This window comes from Mustela lutreola, chromosome 8, assembly GCF_030435805.1.
Source record: "Mustela lutreola isolate mMusLut2 chromosome 8, mMusLut2.pri, whole genome shotgun sequence".
Classification (NCBI taxonomy): domain Eukaryota; kingdom Metazoa; phylum Chordata; class Mammalia; order Carnivora; family Mustelidae; genus Mustela; species Mustela lutreola.
This window is the reverse complement of record NC_081297.1, coordinates 91,732,673-91,759,167: the sequence shown is the minus strand read 5'-3', so window position 1 is coordinate 91,759,167 and position 26,495 is coordinate 91,732,673.

Below are 26,495 nucleotides of genomic sequence, written 5' to 3'. Positions count from 1 at the left end.
TAATCCTCTGTACTGCCTCTTAAATTCCTCATATCAGAGACCATATGGTAGTTGTCTTTCTCTGGTTGACTTATTTTGCTTAGCATAATACCCTCTAGTTCCATCCACGTCATTGCAAGTGGCAAGATTTCAGTTATTTGATGGCTGCATAGTATTCCATTTTGTGTGTGTGTGTGTGTGTGTGTGTGTGTTTGTATGTATACACACACACCACATCTTTATCCATTCATCTGTCGATGGACATCTAGGTTCTTTCCATAGTTTGTCTATAGTGGAAATTGCTGCTATAAACATACAGGTGCATGTGCCCCTTCAGATCCCTACATTTGTATCTTTAGGGTAGATACCCAGTAGTTCAATTGTTGGGTCATAGGGTGGCTCTATTTTCAACTTTTTGAGGAACCTCCATGCTGTTTTCAAGAGCGGCTGCGCCAGCTTGCATTCCTACCAACAGTATAGGAAGGTTCCCCTTTCTCTGCATCCTCGCCAACACTGTCATTTCCTGACTGGTTAATTTGAGCAATTCTGACTGGTGTGAGGTGGTATCTCACTGTGGTTTTGATTTGTATCTCTTGATGCTGAGCGATGTGGAGCACATTTTTCATGTGTCAATTGGGCATTTAGACGTGTTCTTTGTAGAAATGTCTGTTCATGACTTCTGCCCTTTTCTTGATTAGATTATTTGTTCTTTGGGTGTTGAGTTGATAACTTCTTTATAGATTTGGGATAGTAGCCCTTTATCTGATATGTCATTTGCAAATATCTTCTCCCATTCTTTCAGTTGTCTTTTGTTTTTTTTTCACTGTTTCCTTTGGTGTGCAAAAAGCTTTTTGTCTTGATGGAATCCCAATAGTTCACTTTTGCCCTTGCTTCCCTTGCCTTTGGTGATTTTTCTAGGAAGAATTTGCTGCGGCTGAGGTGGAAGAGGTTGCTGCCTGTGTTCTCCTCAAGGATTTTGATGGATTCCTGTCTCACATTGAGGTCTTTCATCCATTTTGAGTCTATTTTTGTGTGTGGTGTAAGGAAATGGTCCAGTTTCCTTTTGCATGTGGCTGTCCAATTTTCCCAATACCATTTATTGAAGAGACTGTCTTTTTTCTATTGGATATTCTTTCCTGCTTTGTCAAAAATTAGCTGACCATGGAGTTGAGGGTCTATTTCTGGGCTCTCTATTCTGTTCCACTGATCTATGTGTCTACTGTCTTGATGATGACAGCTTTGTAATAAAGCTCAAAGTCTGGAATTGTGATGTCACCAACTTTGGCTTTCTTTTTCAACATTCTTCTGGCTATTCAAAGTCTTTTTCTGGTTCCATATAAATTTTAGAATGATTTGTTCCATTTCTTTGAAAAAAAGTTGATGGTATTTTGATAAGGATTGCATTAAATGTGTAGATTGCTTTAGGTATCATAGACATTTTCACAATATTTGTTCTTCCAATTCAGGAGCATGGAACATTTTTCCATTTCTTTGTGTCTTCCTCAATTTCTTTCATGAGTACCATGAAAGAAAAACCATGAGTATGGTTTTCTGAATACAGATTCTTTGTCTCTTTGGTTAGATTTACTCCTATCTTATGGTTTGGGGAGCAATTGTAAATGGGATTGACTCCTTAATTTCTCTTTCTTCTGTCTTATTGTTGGTGTATAGAAGTGCAACTGATTTCAGTGCATTGATTTTATATCCTGACAATTTACTGAATTCCTGGATGAGTTCTAGGAGTTTGGAGTGGAGTCTTTGGCTTTTCCACATAAAGTATCATATTCTGCAAAGAGTGAGAGTTGGACTTCTGTGCTGAATCAGATGCCTTTTATTTCTTTTTATTTCTTTTTGTTATCTGATTGCTGAGGCTAGGACTTCTAGTATTATTATTATTCCAGAAAGGGATTTCCAGTATTATTATTCTTCCAGAAAGGGATTCTCTAGTACCTTCTATGGTTTTTTCAAGCCCAGCTAGCAAATTTATAATTGTGATTCTGAACTCTAGTTCTGACATCTTATTGATTACGTCCCTAGCCCTTGGTACTGCCTCTTGTTCTTTTTTTTTTTTTTTTTTTTGAGTTGAGTTTTTCCACCTTGTCATTTTATCCACTGAAGAATAGATGAATGAAAGAACAAAATACTAAAGGGTAGCAACAACCCCAGAAAAATATACACTAACCAAATCAGAAGAGACCTGAAACTCGGAAGAGTAGAAAGAAAAAAAAAAAGAAAGAAAAGATATGTTTCTCCTCATATCTATATAGATATATACATATATAGATATATACATATACATAGACACATATATGATTAGACTGGGGAATAGAACAGAGCCACACACTTGATGCTATTTATTTATTTATTTATTTAAATTTTTTAAAAAAGATTTTATTTACTTATTTGACAGACAGAGATCACAAGTAGGGAGAGAGGCAGGCAGAGAGAGATTGGAGGAAGCAGGCTCCCCACTGAGCAGAGAGCCTGATTCGGGGATCGATCCCAGGACCCTGGGATCATGACCTGAGCTGAGGGCAGAGGTTCTAACCCACTGAGCTACCCAGGCTCCCCCCACACACACTTGATTTTAGATGTAATTTGGTCTATTAGAAGAAATTTCCTCCCAAAATTTTAAAGAAAGAAAAACTTATATACATACAAAAATAAGGGTGGATACAATGAAGGAATAGAATATGAGTGTAAAGATGAAAATTAAAAAAATATTTTCAAAAATTAATTGATAAAATAAGAAGTTGGTTGAAAAAAAACAAAAAAAAAGGAAAAAAGAAAAGGAGAGAATGTGATCAGGTTGGAGACTAGAATAGCCATATGCTAGATTTAAGGTATACTTTGATCTGTTAGAAGAAAGTCTATCCCAAAATTTTAAAGAAAGAAAAACTTCTATGTATACAAAAAGTAAAGTTAATTCTACATGCTGTATTCTGGTAGCTCTGAAGTTCTGCAGTTCTCACTGATCCATGAATGTGGTCTTGGCTGGATGTTCTTACTGATCTTCTGGGGGAGGGGCCTGTTGTAGTGATTCTCAAATATCTTTGCTTGAGGTGGAATTGCACTGCCCTTGCCAGGGGCTGGGCCAAGTAAACTGCTCAGGTTTGCTCTCCAGAGCTTTTGTTCCCTGAAAGCTTTCCACAGGGCTTTGGAGGATGGGAATGAAAATGGCGGCCTCACAGTCTCTGCCCAGAGGAGCCTAGAGTTGGGACCCTGCTTCTCAGTGAGCCCTCAGAGAAAAGCAGTCAATCCCTCCCATCTCCCTGGTTTCCAGCCACTCTCCCAACTCACCCAGGCTGTGACCAAGTGTTTCTTTCTGGCACATGGCCCCGTTTGGAGTCTCCAAACCCAGCCAATTCCTGCAGTGATCCTGCACCGCTCCTTCCAGAGAAAGGTGAGTCTCCCCAGATCTGCCACTTGTGGGGTCCCTACTCAAAAAGTAGTGGTCTGACTATGCCTTGAATCACAGTTTAAGGTAACCCCAAGCTGAGAGCCCCTCCTCGGCTCTGTCTCTGCAGCTGGTTTCCCCACTCTGCTCTACCACACTCAGGCACCCCCAGTCTTTCTGTGACCCTGAGTGTCCTGAGTCCACACTGTCCTCACAAGTGCTCCACCCCCCTGCTTAACCTCTGGAGTGATGTTCCTCAGTGGAGCAGACTCCTAAAAGTTCTGATTTTGTGCTTCATTGCTCTATCACTTGCCAGGAGCCAGCCCCTCCCCCATGGTTTATCCTGCCTTATATCACTTTGGATTCACTTCTCTGCATATCCTGCCTTCCAGAAAGTGGTTGCTTTTCTGTTCATAGAATTACTACTATTCTTCTTTTTGATCTGTTGAGTTTGTAGGTGTTCAGAATGGTTTGACCCTATCTAGCTGAATTCCTGGGACCTGATGAAATTAGGTCTCTTACTCCTCTGCCATCTTGCTCCTCCCCCCAAAAGTTTTCTTTCTTAAATTCTACATATGAATGAAATCATATGGTATTTGTCTCTGGCTGATTTATTTCACTATGCATAGTATTTTCTAGCTCCACCCTTGTCATTGCAAATGGCAAGATTTCATCTTTTTGATGGCTAAGTAATATTCCAATATGTATATTGCATACACACACATACACACACACACACACATATATATATATATATATATATATATATATATATATATATATCTTCTTTACCCATTCATCCATCAATGGACATTTGGGCTCTTTCCAAATTTGGCTATTGTTGATAATGCTGTTATAAATACCAGAGTGTGTGCATGTATCCCTTTGAGTTAATATTTTTGTATCACTTGGGTAAACACCTAGTACTGCAATTGCTGAATCATAGGCTAGTTCTATTTTTAACTTTTTGAGGAACCTTCATACTGTTTTCCAGAGTGGCTGCACCAGCTTGCATTCACATCAACAGTGTAAGAGGGTTCTCCTTTTTTTGCATCCTTGCCAACATCTGTTGTTTCCTGTGTTGTTAATTTCAACCGTTCTAACTGGTGTTTGGAGATATTTCATTGTAGTTTTGATTTGTATTTCCCTGATGGTAAGAGATGTTGAGCATCTTTTCATGTGTCTATTGTTCATCTATACAAGATCTTTGGAAACACCGGTATTTGTGTCTTCTGCCCATTTTTAAAATGGTTTATTTGTTTTTAGGGTGTTGAGTTTAATGAGTTCTTATTATGTTTTGGATACTAATCCTTTACCAGATATGTCATTTGTAAGTATCTTCTCCCATTCTGAAGGTTGCATTTTAGTTTTGTTGATTATTTCCTTCACCATGCAGAAACTTCTTATCTTGATGAAGTCCTAGTGTTCATTTTTGCTTTTGTTTCCCTTGCCTTGGGAGATGTATCTAGTAAGAATTTGCTAAGGACAAGGTGAAAGAGGTTACTGCCTGTGGTTTCGCCTAGGAATCTGATGGTTTTTTGTCTCACATCTAGGTCTTTCATCCATTTTGAATTTATTTTTGTGTATAGTGTAAAAAAGTGGTCCATTTTCATTCTTTTGCAGGTTATTGACCGGTTTTCCCAACATTGTTTGTTGAAGAGGCTGTCTTTTTTCCACTGGATAAAAGTGGATTCTTTCCTGCTTTGTTGAAGATTAGTGGACCATGTAGTTGTGGACTTATTACTGGGTTTTCTATTCTGTTCTATTGATCTGGGTGTGTGTGTTTTATGCCAGTACCATACTGTCTTGAACATTACAGCTTTGTATTATAACTTGAAGCCTGAAATTGTGATGCCTTTAGCTTTGATTTTCTTTTTCAAGATTGCTTTGACTATTTAGGGTCTTTGCAGTTCCATAAAAATTTTAGGATTATTTGTTCCAGCTCTGTGAAAAATGCTGGTGGTATTTTGATAGAGAATGCATTAAATATATACCTTGCTTTGAGTAATATAAATATTTTAACAATATTTGTTCTTCTTATCCTTAAACATGACTGTTTTTCCATTTCTTTGTGTCTTCAATTTCTGTCATCAGTGTCTTATAGTTTTCAGAGTACAGATCTTTTACTTCTTTAGTTAGGTTTATTCCTAGCTATCTTATAGGATTTAGTGCAATTGTAAATGGGATTGATTCCTTGATTTCTCTCTTTGCTGCTTCATTATTGGTTTGTAGAAATGCAATAGAATTCTGTATGTTGATTTTGTATCCTGTGACTTTACTAAATTCGTGTATCAGTTTGAATAATTTTTTTGTGTAGTCTTTTGGGTTTCTTATATAGAATATCATGTCATCTGTGAAAAGTGTAATTTTACCTTCTTCCTTGCTGATTTGGATGTCTTTTATTTCTTTGTGTTATCTGATTGCTGTGGTTAGGACTTTCAGCACTATGTTAAATAACATTGGTGAGAGTGGGCATTCTTGTCTTCTTCATGACCATGGAGGAAAAGCTCTGCTTTTCCCCATTGATGATGATATTAGCTGTGGGTTTTCTGTAAATACCCTGTATGAATTTGAGGTATGTTCTTTCCAAATCTACTTTGTTGAGGGCTTTCTATCATGACTGGATGTTGTACTTTGTCAAATGTGTTTTTTTGCATTTGTTGAAAGGATCATATGGTTCTTATCCTTTCTTTTATTAATGTAGTATATCACATCGATTGATTTGCAAATACTGAACCACACTTGCAACCCAGGAATAAATCCCAGTTGATTGTGGTGAATGATTCTTTTTAAGGTACTGTTGGATTTGATTTGCTAGTATTTTATTGAGAATTTTCACATCCAAGCTCATCAGAGATATTGGCCTGTAGTTCTCTTTTTCAGTGGGGTCTTTGTCTGCTTTTGGTACAGGGTAATGCTGGCCTCATAGAATGGATTTGGAAGTTTTCCTTCCATTTCTATTTTTTTGAATAGTTTGAGAAAAATAAGTACTGATTCTTCTTTAAATGTTTGGTAGAATTCCCCTGTGAAGACATCTGGCCCTGGACTTTTGTTTGGTGAAAGATTTTTCATTCATAATTCAATTTTTTTTGCTGGTTATAGGTCTGTTCAAGTTTTCCATTTCTTCTTGCTTCAGTTTTGATAGTTATATGTTTCTAGGAATTTATCTATTTTTTTCCAAATTGTCCAGTTTGTTGGCAAACAGATTTTCATAATACACCAGCTTTTTAAGAGACATTACTGAAAAAAGTTTTCCAGCTTTATTGAAGTATGATTGACAAATTAAAATTATATATATTTAATTTAGGTTGTACAATGTGATTTCTAAGGTGGGTAATGTGATGATTTAATATATATGAATATAACATATGTCGCTGTGTGTGTGTGTGTGTGTGCATGTACAGTGAAATAATCACCAAATAATCAAGTTAATTAACACACCCATTACCTCACAGATTTACCTTATTTTTTAATTATTTTTTTGCAGTGAGAACACTTAAGATTTACTCTCTTTTAGCAAATTTAAAAAATATGATGCATTATTATTAATCATAGTCCCTATGCTGTATGTTAGATGCCCATAACTTATTCATCTTACAACTGAAAGTTTGTAACCTTGACCAGCATCTCCCCATTGGTCCTATTCCCCAACAACTGGCAAACACAACTTTATTCTCTGGTTCTGTGAGTTTGACATTTTTAGATTCTACATATAAATGAGATCATATAGTATTTGTCTTTTATGTGTGGCTTATTTCACTTAGGGTGAAGTCTGCCAGATTTATCCATATTGTTACAAAGTGCAGGATTTCCTTTAGACTTAATTATTTTGAAAGAAGTTTTAGGGTCACATCAGAATTAAGCAGAAAGCAGAGATTTACCATATAATCTTGCCATATAATGTTTTAAAATATCTCTAAGTCCCTATGATTCTATAAAAAAATCAAGATATAAAATGGACCATAAAATTAATGTAAGAGTTAAAACTTTGAAACTTCCAGAAGAAGACATATGAAAAAAATCTTTGTAACATTAGGTTTAGCAAAGGTTCTTTTGACAGGACACAGAAAATTGAAAAAAAGAAATGATAATTAAACTTGATCAAAATAAAAACACGCTTTTTGAAAGACACAATTAAGAAAATCAAAAGATAGGTCAGACACTGGGAGAAAATATTTGCAAAATACATATTGGAGGATGAACTTGTATAGAGAACACATAAAGTCAATAATAAAAGGACAAACAAGTCAACATAAGACATGGACAAAGATTTGAATAGACACTTAAACAGAAGCTCCTTGACCTATCTGCTGGCAAAAAGAGAAAGAGACTAGCCTTTTTTTTTTTTTTTTTTTTTTTTGTAAAGGAATATATAGTTAATATTTTAGGCTTTGGGGGCTATACTTATGGTCTCTGTCACATAGTCTTTATTTGTGTAATTGTTTTCATAACACTTTAAAAATGTTAAAACACAAAAACCTTTTATAAACGCATACATGGTTAAAAGCAGGCTGTAGGTCAGATTTGACTTTCAGTCATAGTTTGCTAACCTTGAGCTTAGGCTTTCGAGAGGAACAGAAAAAAAAATCTAACTGGAAATTTATAACAACATCTCTATCTTCACATATGTTTATGGTTCAAATTTTCAGTGTCTGCAGGAAACTCCAAGTCAAAATATTTAATTAAAGTAAATCTGGGTAAGTAATGCCCAGAGATACCTGGGGAAGCCAAAAACACATCATAACTGAAGAATGAGCTCTCAAAGCAGATTTAAGGCAACAAAGTATAAACTCACAATATTGGACATGAATAAAGAAGAAATTAGTGATCTAGAAGGTAGATTAAAGAACATGCAGAATGAAGCACAAAGACAAAGGGATTGAGAAATATAAAATAGTGGTTAAAAGATATGATGGCTCAAGTGGGATGGTCTAAAATAATCCAAACATATTTGCAGAAGGAAAGGATAGAGGGAAGTATAGGAAGTAATATTCAAGATGATAAATACTGAGTATTTTTCGAAATTAAGGAAAGTTATCAATCTTCATACTCAGAATGCATAATGAAGCTCCAGCAGGGAAATTCTAAAAGATTACTTAGAGTGACATGACAGAGGGGGCACCTGGGTGGTTCAGTCAGTTAACTATCTGACTTCCACTCAAGTCATGATCTCAGGGTCCGGGATTGAACCCCATAGCTGGCCCCCCACTCATCAAGTAGTCTGCTTGTCCTTCTGCCCTTTCCCCCACTGGTGTTTTCTCTCTCTCTCTTTCTCAAATAAAATATGATCTTTAAAAAAAAGTCTTAAAAAGTAATATGACAGAAAAATAGCAGAACACAAAGCAAGAGTTTAGAAAGAGCTAAAGAGAAAAGACACTTTACCTAGAAAAGAATGATGTGGATTGACAATATAAGTTAAGGCATATAAAGTAATACCTTTAAGGTACTGAAAATATAGTTGTTTTGGACATAAAATTGCATTCTAGCTATTTTGACTTAAAACACAGAAGTAAAATAAATATATTTTCATGAAAATCAAACTAGATTACCACCAACAAACCCTCTGGCAGGAAGAAAATAATCTTAAGTGAGAGGTCAAGAGAAGTTTATGAATAAAGATACTTATAAATACATGAGTAAATCTAAAATAAGTGTGCTATGAGAAAAAAAGGAAAAAGGATGTCTAATTTAAGATTTAAAAAAAAATGTCAAATGCAGGGAAGGTCATTGTTCTAGAAAATGATAAAGATAATAACTGATCTAACACAAAGGATGAGATTGTCAAAGTCAGATTCATACAAATCAGAGGTCTTACCTAGTATCACACCTGACTGCTCTGCTAGCAAATACTATTAGTATGTCATTAGTATATTTACAGGAAAGTATTTTCAAGTCACCTTATTGTTGTTTATGGGGGTATCCCTCACCCCTCAATTGGGGAAAAATTGATTCCTACTTTCTGTCTACTAGTAATTAATTTTAGACTTCAGGTTAAACATGTATGATAAAATCATAATGGTAATTTCATTCCAAACATATAAATTAATAGAATATAGACCTTCCAATGAATAATGTGAAATACTTGGGGTTCAATGTAATAACTTAATAACTCTTGTTTAATAAAAAGGCAGAAAATGAGCAAGGTATATAGCACAAAATGATATCTTAGCTATTATTTCAAATATATTAACAATTATAATTGATTATAATTAATGTAAGTTGACTAAGCTGTCCAGTTGAAAAATAGGTAAGTGGGAGGTGTTTCATTTATATATAGTTTATCGAAAATATCTTTAAAAATGAGTAAACACACACACACACACACACAACATGCTACTGGACAACCAATAGGTTAAAGAAGAAATCAAGAGAAATAAAAAATTATGTTGAGACAACTGAAATTGGAAATATACCAAATTTTGTAGGATGCAGCAAAAGCAGTTCTAAGAGGGAAGTTCATAGTAACATAAGCTTACCTCAAACAACAACAACAACAATAAAAAAAAAAAAAAAGGAAAGTCTCAAATAAATAATCTAACTTTATACACCAATGAACTAGAAAAAAGAAGAACAAATGAAGCCCAAAGTTAGTGGAAGGAGGAAATAACAAAGACTAGAACAGAAATAAATGAAATAAAAGCTAAAAAGACAATAGAAAAGATCATTGAAACTGGAAGTTGTCTCTTTGAAAAGGTAAACAGAATGGACCAACCTTTAGCAACTCTCAACAACATAAAAAAGGAAAAGACTAAAATAAAATCAGAAAAAGAAGAAATGTTAAAACAGATACTACAGAAACACAAAGGTTCATAAGAGATTACTATGCACATGTACACACCAACAAATTAGAAAAACTAGAAGAAATGGATGAATTTGGGGGAACAAAAAATCTATCAAGAGTGAATCATGATGAAATAGAAAGTCTGAACAGGTCAATTACTAGTAAGGAGATTTAATCAGTAATCAAAAATCTCTCAATGAATAAAAGCTCAGAACCAGAAATTTTCACTGGTGAATGCTACTAAACATTCAAAGAATAATTAACATCAATACTTCTCAAGCTCTTCCAAAAAGAATAGAAGAAGAAAGAATTTTTCCAACTCATTTTATGAAACCAGCATTACTCTGATACCAAAACCAGACAAGGTATCCCAAGAAAAGAAAGTTACAGACCAATATCCCTGATAAATATAGATGTAAATCCTAAAAAAAAAAAAAAAAAAAAAAACCAGCAAAGTAAATTCAATAATACATTAAAAGGATCAGACACTGTGATCCAGCGGAATTTATCCCTGGGATGCAGGGGTGGTTCAACAGCTCCAAATCTGTCAGTGTGATACCATGCTAATAAGATGAAGGATAAAATCATATGATCATCTTGATAGATGCAGAAAAAGCAGTTGACAAAATTCAGCTTCCGTTTATGATAAAAAATTCTCAACAAAATGGGTACAGAGGGAATATACTTCAATGTATTAAAGGTCATTTATGCCAAACCCAAAGTTAACATCATATTTAATGGTGGAAAACTGAAATTCCTGCCTCTAAGATGAGGAACAAGACAAGGATGCCCATTCTCGCCACTTTTTTTCAACATGGTATTGGAAATCTTAGCTAGAGCAATTAATCAAGAACAAGAAATAAAAGGTATGCAGATTGGTAAGGAAAAAGTTAAACTTTTTCCATGATATTATAAGTAGAAAACCCTAAAGTCCCCCTCAACAACTATTGGAACCAGTAAATTCAATAAAGTTTAGTATAAAAAGTCAATACACAAAAATCTGTTGCATATTTATACACTAATAACAAGTTATCAGAAAGAGGAATTAAGAAAACAATCCCATTTACAATTGCATCAGAGTGAATAAAACATCTAGGAATAAACTTAACGAAAGAGATCAAAACTACAAGACACTAATGAAGAAATTGAGGGAGACACAAATAAATAGAAAATTATACCTTGCTCATGGATTGGAAGAATCCATATTCTTAAAATGTCAATACTTCTCAAAGTGACCTACCAATTTGATGTAATCTTTACCAAAATTTCAATGGAATTTCAAAGAAATATAGCAAATAATCCTACAGTTTGTATAGAACCACAAAACAAAACAAAAAAAACAGCCAAGACAATCTTGAGAAAGAAGAGCAAAGCTGAACACATCATGTTCTCTGATTTTAAACTATATTATAGAGCTATAGTAATCAAGGCAATAGAGCATAAATGCAGACACATAGTTCAGTGAACTAGAATAGAGAGCCAAGAAATAAACCCACACAGGTATGGTCAATTAATTTATGATAAAGGAGCCAAGAATATGCAATAGAGAAAAGACAACATCTTCAATAAATGCTGTCAGGAAAACTGGACAGCCACATGCAGAAGAATGAAACATGACAACTACTGTACAACATACACAATAACTAATTCAAAACCAGTTAAAGACTTGAACATAAAGCTGAAAACCACAAAACCCCTGGAAGAAAACATGTTGTAAGTTCCTTGACATAGGTCTAGATGGTAATTAGCTGGATTTGACACCAAAAGCAAAAGCAGCAAAACAAAAATAAACACGTGTGATTACATCAAACTAAGAACCTTCTGCACACCAAAGGAAACTATTAACAAAATGAAAAGCAATGTACTACTAAATGGGAGAAAATATCTGCAAATCAGATAAGGGGCTAATCTTTAAAACATGTATGGTAAGGGGCTAATATTTACAATGTATTAAAAAACTCATACAACTCAAAAGCAAGAAAAATCTAATTTAAAAATGAGCAGAATATCTGAATAGAAAGTTTTCTGAAGCAGACGTACAGATGGTTAACAGGTACATGAAAAGATGTTCAACATCATTAATCATAGGGGAAATGAGAATTAAGATTATAGTAGATATCACCTCACACCATTCATAATGACTAGTATCAAAAAGACAAGAAATAGCAAGTATTGGTGTGGAAGTGGAGAAAAGGGAACCATTCTGCACCATTAGTACGAGTATAAATTGGGGCAGCCACCGTGGCAAACAATATAGAGTTTCCTCAAACAATTAAAAATACAACTATGATATAGCACAGCAGTTCCACCTCTGGCTATTTATCCAAAGACAACAAAAATGCTAACTAACTAGTAAATACTAAACTGTATGCATCCAATGTCATGGCAGCATTATTTACAATAGCCAAGATATGGAAGCAACCTAAGTGTCCCTCAATGGATGAATGGATAGAGAAATTGTGAGGTACACACACATATATATATACACATGCACACACAGAGGAATATTATTTAGTCCTTAAAAAAAGTGAAATGTTCCTATTTGTGACAACATGGATTGACCTTGAGGACATTAAGCCAAGTAAAATAAGCCAGAGAAAGACAAATACTGTTTGACCACTTTAAATGGGGACTTTCAAACAAACAAAAGAACAAATAAAAATATAACAAGAAAAACTGAAGTTTTTAGATACAGAGACTGTGGTCAGAGGTGGGGGGGAGTGGGAGAAATCAGTGAAGAGGATCAAAAGGTACAACGAGAGAGAGAGAGAGAGAGAAAGAAAGAAAGAAAGAAAGGAAGAAAGGAAGGAAGGAAGAAAGAAAGAAAGGAAGAAAGAAAGAAAGGAAGAAAAAGAAAAAAGTACTAGGAAATATTGGTGGTAAAACAATTAAAAAACCTTATACTAGGCAAACACTAACCAAAAGAAAGTTGGTATGGATATACTAATATTGGTCAAAATAGAAATTAAGGCAAAACATATTGTTAGAGATGAGGGTCACTCCAGCAGATAAAGAGTATGTATACTCACCAGTTTTAATTCACCAGGAACATAGAATCATTTTAAACTAATCTACACTAGGAACACAATCTAGTACATATAATGCAAACTGGATAAATAAAAAGGAGAAATTTATACTTTTCATTATCATAGTAGTAGATTTCAACATACATCTCTTATAATAATTCATAAGAACATGGATATTTGAGAAAGAAGAGCAAAGCTGAACACATCATGTTCTCTGATCATTGGTCCATTGGACCCAATGGACATTTTAAAAAATTTACACATCAAAATTGAGTACTCACAATGTACATCTTTACATTCTTGGGAACGCCAAAAACATCATTTATGAAAGCTGACCTCATTCTAGGCATAAAGCAAATACCAACATATTTCAAAAAACTTAATATCATATCGAGCACATTGACTGGCTACAATGGGACTAAGTTAAAGATCAATAACAAAAAGATAACTAAACTAAATACATCCTCCATCTGCCATTTAAAACGTCCTCAAGCTAAAAACATCAGTTGCTAGACTCCCTTGCAGCTAGTTTCCCAGGTGATTTAGTCTGCAAAAACTACAGGAACTCTGCTGAGCCTCAGATTTGGAACTGAATTGGGAGAGAGGGGAGGGACCAAAGGCATTGATTCTGTTAGTGTGAATTGCAGGAGAAGTAGTGTAACTCACAAGATTGCCTCTGTGGCAGCAATTTAATAAATTAATTGGCAAAACCCCGATTGCCTTAGTGTTAGAGGATACCTTTAGAGTGTATGTTTCTTTTGATGTGTTTCCAGAAGGCACAATGAAGAACTTGTTTCTCATAAGATATTTTGCATGCCGCTGTAAGTTCCTACATGTCTTTATTCTTAAATAACCAAAAGTGAACATTACTTGACTTTCTCAGCGGCACTTGATGGTGTTGTTGGCTCTCCCCTGCTTGAAATGCTTTCTTTGCTTGGAGTCTGTGCAACTACCTTCTATCAGTATTGTTTTTAACTCTTTAACCACTTTTCCGTGTCCCTTTTGCAGATTCATCATCTTCACCTTGGCCATCAAATGCTCCATTTTCTCAAGGCTTACTCTGAGGCCCTCTTCTAACATCATTTTAGAACTGGGATGTTCATTATGCTAACACTAGCCAGAAATGGGTGTTAATATTTAAATTTATTGAATGTAAATAAAATTTAAAATTCAATTTGTCCGTTACACTCGCCATATTTAAAGTGCTCAACAGTTGCACATGTTTCAGTAATAATTAATAAAAATATAGAATATCTGAGCATATTGAGGCGGATTATATTTTAGTCCATTTTGGATTCATTAACCAATCTTGAATTTGAGGATTATCATCTTTTAAAATTTCTTTAAAGTCCACAGACATTATATGTGCAATGATTGCCTTTCCCCCTTCTCATATTCTTTCCTTCTAAACTCCAACAATTAAATGATATATCCATATATCTCTAGCCAAACACTTTACAGAACAAAGGCCAAATTAAAATGGACATTAGAATATTATTAAAGGGGCACCTGGTTGGTTCAGTGGGTTAAGCCTCTGCCTTCAGCTCAGGTCATGATTCCAGGGTCCTGGGATTGAGCCCCCCATGGGGCTCTCAGCTCAGCAGGGAGCCTGCTTCCCTCTCTCTCCCTGCCTCTCTGCCTACTTGTGATCTCTCTCTGTCAAATAAATAAATAAAATCTTAAAAAAAAAGAATATTATTAGAACCCAGGCACCTGAGTGGCTGACTCTTGTTTTCAAGCCATGTCATGGTTTCATGGATTGTGAGATCAAGTCCTGTGTCAGAATCTGGGTTAGTGGGGAGTCTGCTTGAAGATTCTCTCCCTCTGCCCTTCCCCAACTCATGCTCGCTTATGTTCTCTCTCTCTCTCTCTCTTAAAATAAACCTTAAAAAAAAAAAGACGAAACTGAAGGATAAAAATAATTAAAGGATAAAAATAAAACATCAAATACACATGCAAAATTGTAGCAAAGTCATCTTGCAAAGTACTTGTCCCAATAGAGAAGAAACTCTAAAAATTATTGCATAAAGTATTCAACCAAAGAAATTAGAAAAGTAATATCAAAATAAAAAAAAAAAAAGGTAGGAGACAAGGAATAACAAGGTAAAAGTAAATTTCTCCCTCTCATTCACTTATTTCTCTTTTGCTTGCTCCCCTGTAACAAAAGGATCTCGATGACTCTCAAACATGCCTAATGTTGCTATCAAACCATGATAATGCTGACATCACCACATACAATGCCTTTCCCTCTGAGAACAGCAGGGCTCTCTTCCTGCTCTTATTCAGACCTTTCCTAAATACACCTGCTCAGTGAGGCCTTTTGTGACTCCCTTTTACAAAAATTACTCTCCTATTTCCACAATCCTTTAAATCCTCTAGCCTTGATATAATTTTCTCCATTGAATATATCACATTTAATACAGAATGCAATTTACATATTTATTTGTGTTTTTACATTAGAATCTATGTTTCATCAGATAAGGGCTTTTCAAACTTTTTTTTTTCCTCCAGTACATAGAAGAATGTTTTGCTGGTAGTTGGAGTTCAGTCAAATTTGTCAGGTATATGAAATCAATGAATGTAAAAACAAACTACAATAATAGAAAAGCAAAGTTTAAAAAATGCTTCTTTGAAAAATAACTGGCAAATTAATTTTTTTAAAGGGGAAATTTAAAAAGTGATATGGATGATATGGACTACTTTATCTGAAGAAATTTGGTAAAATAGATGAAACAAATGCATTCTTTTAAAAATGTTGTAGAAGCACCTGGATGGCTCAGTCAGTTAAGTGTCAGATTCTTGATTTCAGCTCAGATCATGATCTCAGGGTTATGAGACCTACCCCTGAGTTAGCCTTTGTGCTGGGCATGGAGCATGCTTGAGATTCTCTCTCCTTCTCCCCTCCCTGCTCACATTCTCTTTCTCTGAAAAAAAAAAATTAAGTTATAAAAAATGACTTCAGAAGAAACAGAAAACCTAAGAGGTAATGATCAATTTGTCCACAATGGATTTCCAATAGCCTAGCTTTCCCAGAAAGCTGGAGTTTGACTTGAAGTCAAACTAGTCAGAACCTAGTGGTTAATATGGTCAGTTCTGGAAGAATGATGGTAAGAGAAAATCAGGACATTAGCTCATCAGATCACATAGCTAAGTCATGAGTTTTGGGATTCCAACTTGGGAAAAGTTTTGCCCTTCCCAGTCTGGAAAGCTAAGGGGGTTCCAAAGGACTGGGCACAAACTCTAGATCTCTTGGTTACACCAATGTCATTGCAGAGCTGGAATTTCAGCTCTTGATCACATCAGAATATTCTTCCAGCCCGCCAATGCTGAAGTGTCTGTTACATCCTTGTGCCTGATTTCACCAGAAAAAAGACTAGTTCTTCTCTAATCATGTGACTTAAAAACCTTGGAGTCTAAGGGGGAGGGTATTATATCAAGCCTTGCAAGATCCTGTGTCTTACTCTAGGATACCTTGGGTAAAACCACAAGCTAGCTACTGTTCTTGCCTCAGTGCATTCTTCCCAAGTAAAGCTGCTCCAGAATACCAGTTGTATGTGAGGTCTGGACATTCACCTTTGGAGCAAGTAAACCTGAATAGGTTTTTTTTTTTTTTTCTTATTTTTTTTTTTTTAAAGATTTTATTCATTTATTTGAGAGAGAGAGACAGAGAGGGAGAGCACAAAGGGAGAGTGAGAGGGAGAAGCAGACTCTCCACTGAGCAGAGAGCCAGAGGTGAGGCTCAGGGAGATCACGACCTGAGCCAAAGTAGGTGTTTAACCAACTGAGCCACCCAGGTGTCCCCTTGAATAGGTTTTTCAATAAAAGAAATCAAACCCATTTTTACAAAGAAAGCAACAAATCTAGATAATTTTGCTGTCGGATTCTACTAAATATCCCAAGGAACAAATATAAATTCACTCTTGTGTAAGACTTCCAGAGAAGAGAAACAACTCACTTTGATCAGAATAGCATATTTTGAGATCCAGATTAGATAAGGACAATATGGTCAATGATGGCCAATCTCACTGATGCACCTAGATGCAAATGGTAGTTATAGAAATGGGGAAGGAGATAAAGAGGAGAAGAGAGGAAGAAAAGTGTAAGGGTACTAATAACCTCTTAGTATAGAAGAGGTACAACTAAACACTATCTGGATTTCCTGGAACACTTAATAGAGGTTTAAATACATTATTTACACTTACAAAAGGAATGACAGAAGCATTCAAACAATGATTCAAAAACTGACTGGTGAGTGGGCTAATGAGAAGTGAAAGAATGTGAGTTAAATTGCAATCTTCAGTACCAGGAAGTTGAAAAGTATATTATTGTGAATGGGTTGAGAAATGAAATATTGTCGGGTGCTTGAGTGGCTCAGTGGGTAGGGCCCTCTGCCTTCGGATTGGGTCATGATCCCAGGGTCCTGGGATCAAGCCCCACATTGGGCTCTCTGCTCTGCAGGAAGCCTGCTTCCTCTTGTCTCTCTGCCTGCATCTCTGCCTACTTGTGATCTCTGTCTGTCAAATAAATAAATAAAATATTTTTTAAAAAAATGAAAGATTGAACAATTCATTTAGCAATATCACAGTAATGAACAGACGATCTAAAGAGAGTGGCTGATAGTGTTTTCCTCTGGGGAATGAGTCTAGGAACGTATGGAGTGGAGAGAGTATGGCTTTCCTTTATAAATCTTCCTTCACAATTTAATTTTTAACCAATGCATATATATTACTTTGATTAAAAAAAATAAAATTGGATTATATCAAACTCCTACTTAATTTTACTTAATGGTGTCTCACTGATATTTGAGTAAAGATAGATAGTTAGAGCTTATAAGACCCAGTAGAACTCAGCCACTACCCCTCAGGCCATCTTCTCTCTCATCACTCTTTCTTTCTTTTCTAGACACAGGCAACTACCAGTTTCTCACAGTTTCTTACTCTCTTTCTTCCCTTCCTGGAGTCTTGTCCTTGCTGCCTGAGACATTTTTTACCATCAGGTTTCCCATCCCCCTTTTGCCTTAGTCCCATGAACTACAATGGTTACTCTTCAAATCTCAGGTGACAGTCACCTATTCTGAAAAGTCTTCTCTGTCTCTACCTCCTCCCAATCTAAGTCAGCTCTCTCTTCCATACCCTCTCAAGGGATCATATTCTTTTCTTCAATGGCACATTTCCTATTTTGTAATTATACATTATTAATATAATTATCTAATTAATATTGGTCTCCTTAATTAGACACTTAATTAGACACAAGGGTCATATACTGGATGTGTTATGTTTTATTCATCATTATCTCTCCGCCCCTTAACTAGGCACAAAACAGGGGAACGATAAGTAATTACTGAGTGAATGAGGGTCACCAACTGAATAATGAATGATGAGTTGAGAAAACCATGTCAGGCTATTGAATATCAGTGAAAGTTTCTAATGCACTTTCTCCTTTATCCTCAGAGTGTAGTAGGAGGGTTCATGATTTCTGTTTTAACATCTTTAAAATTTAAGTTTGTGTTTGTTTTTTTGTTGAGCTTCGGCGAGTTATTTCATTTTTGAGATTTTCTGGGTGGTAAATGGTTTTACTCTTGCCTATGTCCTTTCAGCGGGAGCCCTCATGATTGATAAGCACTCAGAGTTCATAATAAGATATCTGGATTGCCTGTATTTTCATGTTTACAATCCAGGGCAAAAACTGGTCAGTTTTTCAAAGTGTTCATCACTGCTTGGAATTTCCATAACACCAAATTCTTCAGGGGCAGAACCTTTTTTTCTCATTGCCTTATTCATTCCAGGGCTTTACCTGAGTGTCTTTCCATCACTTAATTTTCACAAGAATCCTGTTACAGACTAGAAGCCTAAAATTTAGAGGGATTAAATGTCTTACTGAACATCCTAGAAGTAGTAAAGGTAGATTAGGCAGAGCCAATTTTTTTGCTCTTTTTTTTTTTTAAAGGTTTTATTTATTTATGTGACAGAGAGAGATACAGTGAGAGAGGGAACATAAGCAGAGGGAGTGGGAGAGGGAGAAACAGGCTTCCCACTGGGCAGGGAGCCCAGGACCCTGAAATCTTGACTTGAGCCAAAGGCAGATGCCTAAGGACTAAGCCACTCAGGTGCCCCTTTTCTTAATCTTTGTAAAGTGCTCTTTATAACTCCCCTTTCACCTCCTCTTGGTGCAAAGAGTCACTAACTATGGTATAATTGGCAGTGGTTCTCAATTATTTGCTGACTCCATGAAAAAGAATTATACGTCTCCATTCATTGCCAGGTCATTCCATTACCTCCCTTTCCCACTTGGCTCTGTGAGTTACTCTGGCCCATAGAATGTGAGCAGTGGTAACATATACCAGGTCTGTGCAAAAGCTTTAAAAGTCACTGGTTATAACCATTGCTCTTTTCCTTCTTCCATGAGTCTAGCACAGCATGTCTTCTTTATGGGTTATTTTTTCAGTTTAAATCCCAGAAGGGAAACGTGAAATGGAGCCAAGGTAAATCTGATCCACAGCTGACATATAAGATGAGTGAGAAACTAGCATTTGTACCTAAAGCCATTGAAATTCCTGGATTGTTTGTTATAGTGCCTTATCCTAGCAAATGCTGGCTAATAATATACTAGCTAGTATTTATTGAGCAATAACTGTATGCCAGTCATTTTACTAAACACTTTGCACTTATATCATTTAAGCTTTGTACAAACTTATGAAGCTGATAGTATTATCCTATTTTACAGACAAAGAAACCAAAACTTAAGAAAATCATGTAAAGAGCAGATAGTTTCAGGATTTAAAACTAGGCTGTATGATACTTGACTGTGGGTAATTAACTTCTCTACCAAAACCCCTCTATCCATCCTAGAACACATGAGACCCAATACATTAGTGGGTCAAATTTCAATTTTTCGGAAGATCTTGAAACATAATAAAATGACATGATTTAAATACATACTTCCAAAATATGAATTCCTTAAAAGGGTAGAATTAGCAACATGGAAAACACATTTATTTATTGCTTCTGGACTCAAGATTCTAATCCATACAGAGAATCTTATGGAACACAAGAATCATCTGGAACATCTCCTATAATATGAGACGTAACCAAAATTTGTGTAAAGAAGACTTTACATGTAATTCCTATGCTGGTGGTTCAACCTCAGTCAGGGGCATAGTTATTTTGAAAGGCACTATATTGCTGCAAAAAGAATAGCCATCTGAGTTGAGATCTGACTTACGGTCTTTCTTTCAAAACCAACAAGATGTTTAATATTTGACATATAACTCTGCTCCCAATTACCTCATATGCAAAATGGAGCTGAAAATCCCTCACAGCTTATTGACTGGAAGCTGAAAATAAATGATATCTGCAGGAATTTTATAACTCTAAGTACCATGATTACTTGTTCTCTGTTAGCTCACAATCTGATGGCCTTAGAGAAAAAAAGAATGCTGTAATAGAACGAGAATGCTCTGGTAGACAAGACCTGCATTCTGGTTCTCATTCTAGTGCTAGTTTGTGTTATGAGTCTCGGCAAATCCCTCATTCTATTGTAGGCTTCTTTCTGCCATATCATTGTCCCCTTCCCTTCCTCAAATAATGAGGAGACAGGAGAACATGTCCATCATCTGTTGGCTGGAAGAGGCATTACTTCTGAACTGGATAATACAAGTACTTTGCATTTTGCTTTTCAAATGAAGCTATAGGTTTGATTACTTCTAACAAACACCATACACACAAGTTCAAGATGACTGGAAATTTTTTTACAGATAGAATTATATGCAGCCATTTTTTTGTTTCGTTAATGTGTATCTTTCGTCTTTGCTCACCTGTACTTTGTACAGCCTCATTTATGAAATAAATGATCAGTAGTTTTTTTGTTCTTGATGATGATCTTTTTTGGTCTTTTGTATTTTGAAAGCCAGGGTCTCAGTAGTCGTTTTCTGTAGGGCATGAGTTAGTTTATAAGGCATAGTTTGATCTGAGAATGTTGCCGTCACACCAACTATCTTATCTATAGCCCTCCATGGCATTTGGCTCAATTTTTAATTCTCCTTATTTGAAGTATGCCGTTGTATGAGTTACATTGGATAAAGGTATATATTAAGAGTGTAAATACTTATGTTGCCGTAAGTTTAAATGTCATCCTTCAAGAAGACAATGACATCTCGGATGCTGGATTCAAATGAGATTTCCCACCTTGTATTTATAATATTAGTTTTCTTATTCAGCAAATAAAACAGGTGATAATTTATTAAAGTCTCGCTCCAAAAATAGTCATTCGTATCTGACAGCACTTGGGGTCGCGTTTCCCTGCATCTGGGGAGCATGTCACAGAGTTTGATTATTTCACCTAACAGGAGCCTGGAAAGATAGACCCTGATGCGGCAGCTTGTAGCTACACGTTAGTGGGGTTTGTGTTAGAGCCAATTGCTGCCTGACTTCTCCTCCCAGTAGAGGTGCGGTGTGGTGCCATGTGGACATCTTTTAGTCACATTAAATCTTGTCATTTAAAGGGCCTCTGAATGTGAACCAGTTTCCTTCTGCTTAGGAGAGAAATCAGTGGAACTGTTGAATTACAAGACTGTGTTCATGTGTATTTCCCAACTTTCGTGTTTCTTTGCTGGACTGGGAGAACATTGTCAGAGACTCTGTTTAAAATTTTGTTACTGTCATAACTAGAATATTACTAAATATTAAAAAAAAGTCTTTAAGGTAATTTAAATTCTATACTTCTATGTAAAATAGATGCCAAAGTGGTAGTTGGGCAGTATTTCCAGTCTGGGCCAGGGATGTTTTCAGGTGTCAGTGGGCTAAGGGGCTCCTGGACCCATACTCATGTAAAGGACCGAGGAATTTCAGGGGTCAAGTCACTCTAAAGTCAAGAAAAGTGAAATGACCAAGTCTGTTAAAGGAACTCCGTGGGCACCCGGGCATGCATATGGCCTCTGCCTGCACAATCCCCAGGCACCATTACCCTAGGCTCAGCCGGTTTTAAAATTTTCTTCCAGAAATAGGCATGTGAATAAGTAGAGGCCAATCAAAGTCTTTCCTAGGATTGTTCCCTTCCAGAACTGGATTAGATTTTCTATTTGTGATGAATTCGCAAATCCTGTAGAATATGATTAAGGGTGCGCCAGTGACCATTTAGTGCTTACACAGAGAGAATCTGCCTAATCATTGGAGAGATGGAGTTTTCACTCCAGTATTTAAGTTCCCTCTTGTGGGCCAGCCAGGCCCAAAGCAGCAATAGGCATCCTGGACCCCTGGACTTAAAAATTGCATGAGTCTCTCTGGCTGTTTTTACTTACTGGTTCAAGTCAGTGGTTCTCAAAGTACGGTCCCTGGAGCAGCAGCATTAACATCCCCTGAGAATTTGTTAGAAAGGCTCTTTTCTGACCCAGAACCTTTAGAGATGGGACCCAAAAGTTTAACAGGCCCGCCAAACAAATGTGATACACGAAAGGTTGGAAAGTGGTTTGTTACTTTAAAATGAGTTTCTGGCCATATTCAACTGGTAAAGTCCACTTACTATAATGACAAGAAATTTCATTGTGTTAGGAAATATCATGGTATTCATGGTAATAGATTAGAAGAATTTTGGTTTAAAAGTATTCTCACTTGGCCATGAAGGACCTAATTTTTTATAAATGATTTTATCTATTTATTTACTTATTTATAAAGATAGAAAGGCAGAGAGGGAGAAAGTGAGCAGGGGGACGAGCAGAGGGAGAGGGACAAGCAGACTTCACCTGAGCACTGAGCCTTGATGTGGGGCTCGATCTCATGACCCTGAGATCATGACTTAGGCTGAAGTTAAGAGTCAGACACTAGCCTTGTAACAACCTAGTTTCTAGCGAGTAGTCATTTGAAGACAGACACTGAAGAATCTGTTCCACCTAGGACTTAAGTCATTAGAATTTTGAAAACGTGAGGAATACAGACAGGAATCTTCTCTGCAACTTTATTTCAGCTTGAACAAATTTTATTTAACTAAAAGAACTGCTTAATTTTAATTTCATTATCTAGGTTAAGATGAGAACTTTTAGAGATTGTCTCAAGGGGGGGGATTTAGTCCCTCAATCTGAATATCTCTGCCTTTGATCCAAATCATTCCAATTTACTTTAACATAAGAGGTGTCTTTTTTTTTTCCAGCTTGGCTTAATGCTGGATACTGTGTCATCAATATAAAAATATAGTCAGAAATCCCTTGTGAGTTAATGGTATAACAGCATTGTGCTCTCTGATTAACAATAAAGAATATAAAAATGTATACGTGTAAGAAATATTGTATTGCTGACCCAAAAAAAAAACCCCTGTTCTTTACATAGTTATGAATGTAGACTATGCCACATGGAAAGCACCGGATTCTCTTTAATGTTATTTTTTAATATTAGATGTCTCTGCAGTGCATGTTGATGATCTGGCATAGCCAATTCTCAGGATACCTTCTTTTGAGAGGGTCCATGATTTGAAGCATAATATCTACAATCTGATAAGTTATTGTCTTAATTACAAAAATAATATCTTACTGTACACCTTGTATGTTTCATGAGTCTAAGGATGACTTCCAGCAATTACTTATCAATTGTGAGACCTGGGCTAACAAATAGAAATAGGTTAATCTATAAAACTTTTTGCAAGGAAATTGACAAAAATCCTTAATTAGTATTTAATTTTAACTTGAAAATGCCCTTTGCAGGTAATGGAGCTATTGTCTCTATAGGTCAAGGGACTTGCAGGGGATGTGGCCTGTATGGCCACTAATGGGAGACAATTTCCTATCAGAAGCATTTGTTAATATATTGCATATTCCTTTTCCAGATATCCAAATATGCCCCCCACGTTCTATTAGCATGTGTCAGTATTTTAAAGAAACTTACGCCTGGAATTTAAGGAAGAGGTAAAAATCATCATCAAAACAGGAAGCCAGATTGCCCTTAATCCTTAATCCTTATCAACTGGCTCCTAAGCCACCGAGAAACAGAATCCAGCTGTTCCTTTGGAAACTCATATCCATTCTTACTGTTTATATGTTTATTTGCCCTATTCACCAGGAAAAAAAAAAAAAAAAAGTCTTAACTTTGAAATCAAACAAACATTTGTTAAAAATCCTGGTTGTATCTGGGTTGTACTGACTAATTGGATGGTGTTGGGCAATACAAGTTTATCTATTTCTAAGATTTTTATTTATTTATTTGTTAGGTAGAGCAAAAGAGAGAGAGAGAGTGTGTACATGCATGAGTGGGGAGAGGGGCAGAAGAAGCCGGCTCCCCACTGAACAAGAAGCCCGATGTGGGACTTGATACCCAGACCCTGGGATCATGACCCGAGCCAAAAGCATACGCTTAACTGATTGAGCCACCCGGGCATCTGAGTACGATTTTATTTTTAAGGCTTTATTTCCTTGCTGTACAATGAGTGATCAACGCCAATATCCCAGAGTGTGATGGTTCAACGAGAACATGTCCATGAAGCAGGAAGTGTGCTCCCAATCTGGTGTCTATGCTGCTCTCAGTGATCTTGTATATTTCCTTCCCTCAGCCTTTGTATATGCTATTATTCTCCTGCTAAAAGCCCTGCCATGTTCAGCATAACAAACCCAAACCCATCTTCTAAAATGCAAGGGGATTTGGGACCTTGAGGCCCAGGCTTGATGTAGCTCTATGGGTGTGATTACTAACAATGCACTTCCAGTGGAGGAAGATAAACTTTCCAAGCAGAGGGAGATCATTCTTCACTCAAGCATTGGTAATGTACTCACCCCTTCCAGCCTCAGGGTCACTTTCTGCTGAATGCTTTCCCTGATGCTAGCAGCTTGGACTACAAGACCTTCCTTGGTGCTGCCCCCACTCTATATTCCTTCTGCTGTCAAAGATTTCCCTGTGTCTTCCCTCTTTTCTATTACACTGCATGTTCCTTGAATGTAGAATTGATACATTATTTTCCTTGAAACCTCAGCATCTATTACCCTGCCAAGCATTTGCAATAATCAGTACATGTTGCTGATTGGTTATAGCCTCCTTCCCTTTACAATGTACCATTCATGTTTATGCCACCAAAATATAAAATTAGGAAGGTGGAGAAAGCCAAATGTTGTAGGGATCGAGATACATTATAAGGTCCGTGTGCTGCAGGTACGAGTGGATTGGGGCAGCCACATTCTGGAGAGCAACCTGGCTTCCTTAGCCAAAGCAGTGGTATGCCCACCTACAACCCAGTCATTTCACTCCTGGATGTGTATCCTGCAGAAAGTCTCAGACTGGGCTGTGAAGGGAATTTGTAAGTTGGGGCTAATGTCAGTTATTTATGGTGGCAAACTTGGAAGCCATCTGGGTGTCCTTCTTTAGGGGAGTGGTGACTTGTACTGCCCACTGCAACTAGGCAGCCTTCAGAAACAAGGAACCAGATAGGTGGACAGCCAGCAATATGTGGGGACCTTTAAACATAATGCTGTGTGACAAAATAAGAGCATTAATACACAACACAGTATTATTTATACAAACTACAAATGCATGGATTCAAAACAGCAAGGCACATTTTGAAAAACACATATACACGAAAGAATACAATGTTAAAGACATTTGAATGTTTGCTTTGGTAGAATGAGGAAAATGAGAATGAGGGGGGTTGATAAATGGGAAGAATGAACTTAAAAAGGAATAAAATTTACAGGAGTTTAAATATATAAAACAAAAGCCCTACAGGTCCTTAAGAAATTTGTATTGGCAAAAAAACCTTCAAAAACAAAAATAAAACAGCCAAAAACCAAACAAAAAACAACCAGCTAGAACCTCAGAGATTTTTAAAATTTAGTGACTGTTAATCAATAGATTATGGAAAGGGGATAACCTAGGAGCTACTATCTGTTAGTAACCTTTGGGTTCTTAGAAGAAAAAATATATTCAATCTTATGCCAGGGAGGAGAAGGTAGAACCAAGGAATCAGCATTTCATGGAAGATGTCTGTTGGCATTGTAGGAAGTTTCTGTAAAGGGCTTGTTTTGAAGTCAGAACTCACTGTACACACTAATTTTCCTTTCTGCCCAAAAAGGAAACAGAGGATGATAGTCCCTGAGAGATACAGAGGCTCATGGAAAAAATAATAGGTCTTTTCTCATCATTGAAATAAGGTAGTGTTAATCCAGCATCAAAAAACAAAAACAAAAACAAAACCCCAACAGAGCAGCAGCAGCAAGTAGAAAAGAAGCCAAAAGCAAGTGATAAGACTACTTTGAAGGTATGGTCTGGCATCAAAAGAGAAGGATGTGATCAAGCCTACTGCCTTCCACATTGCGGATGTTCCAATGTGGAAAGGAAGGGCAACG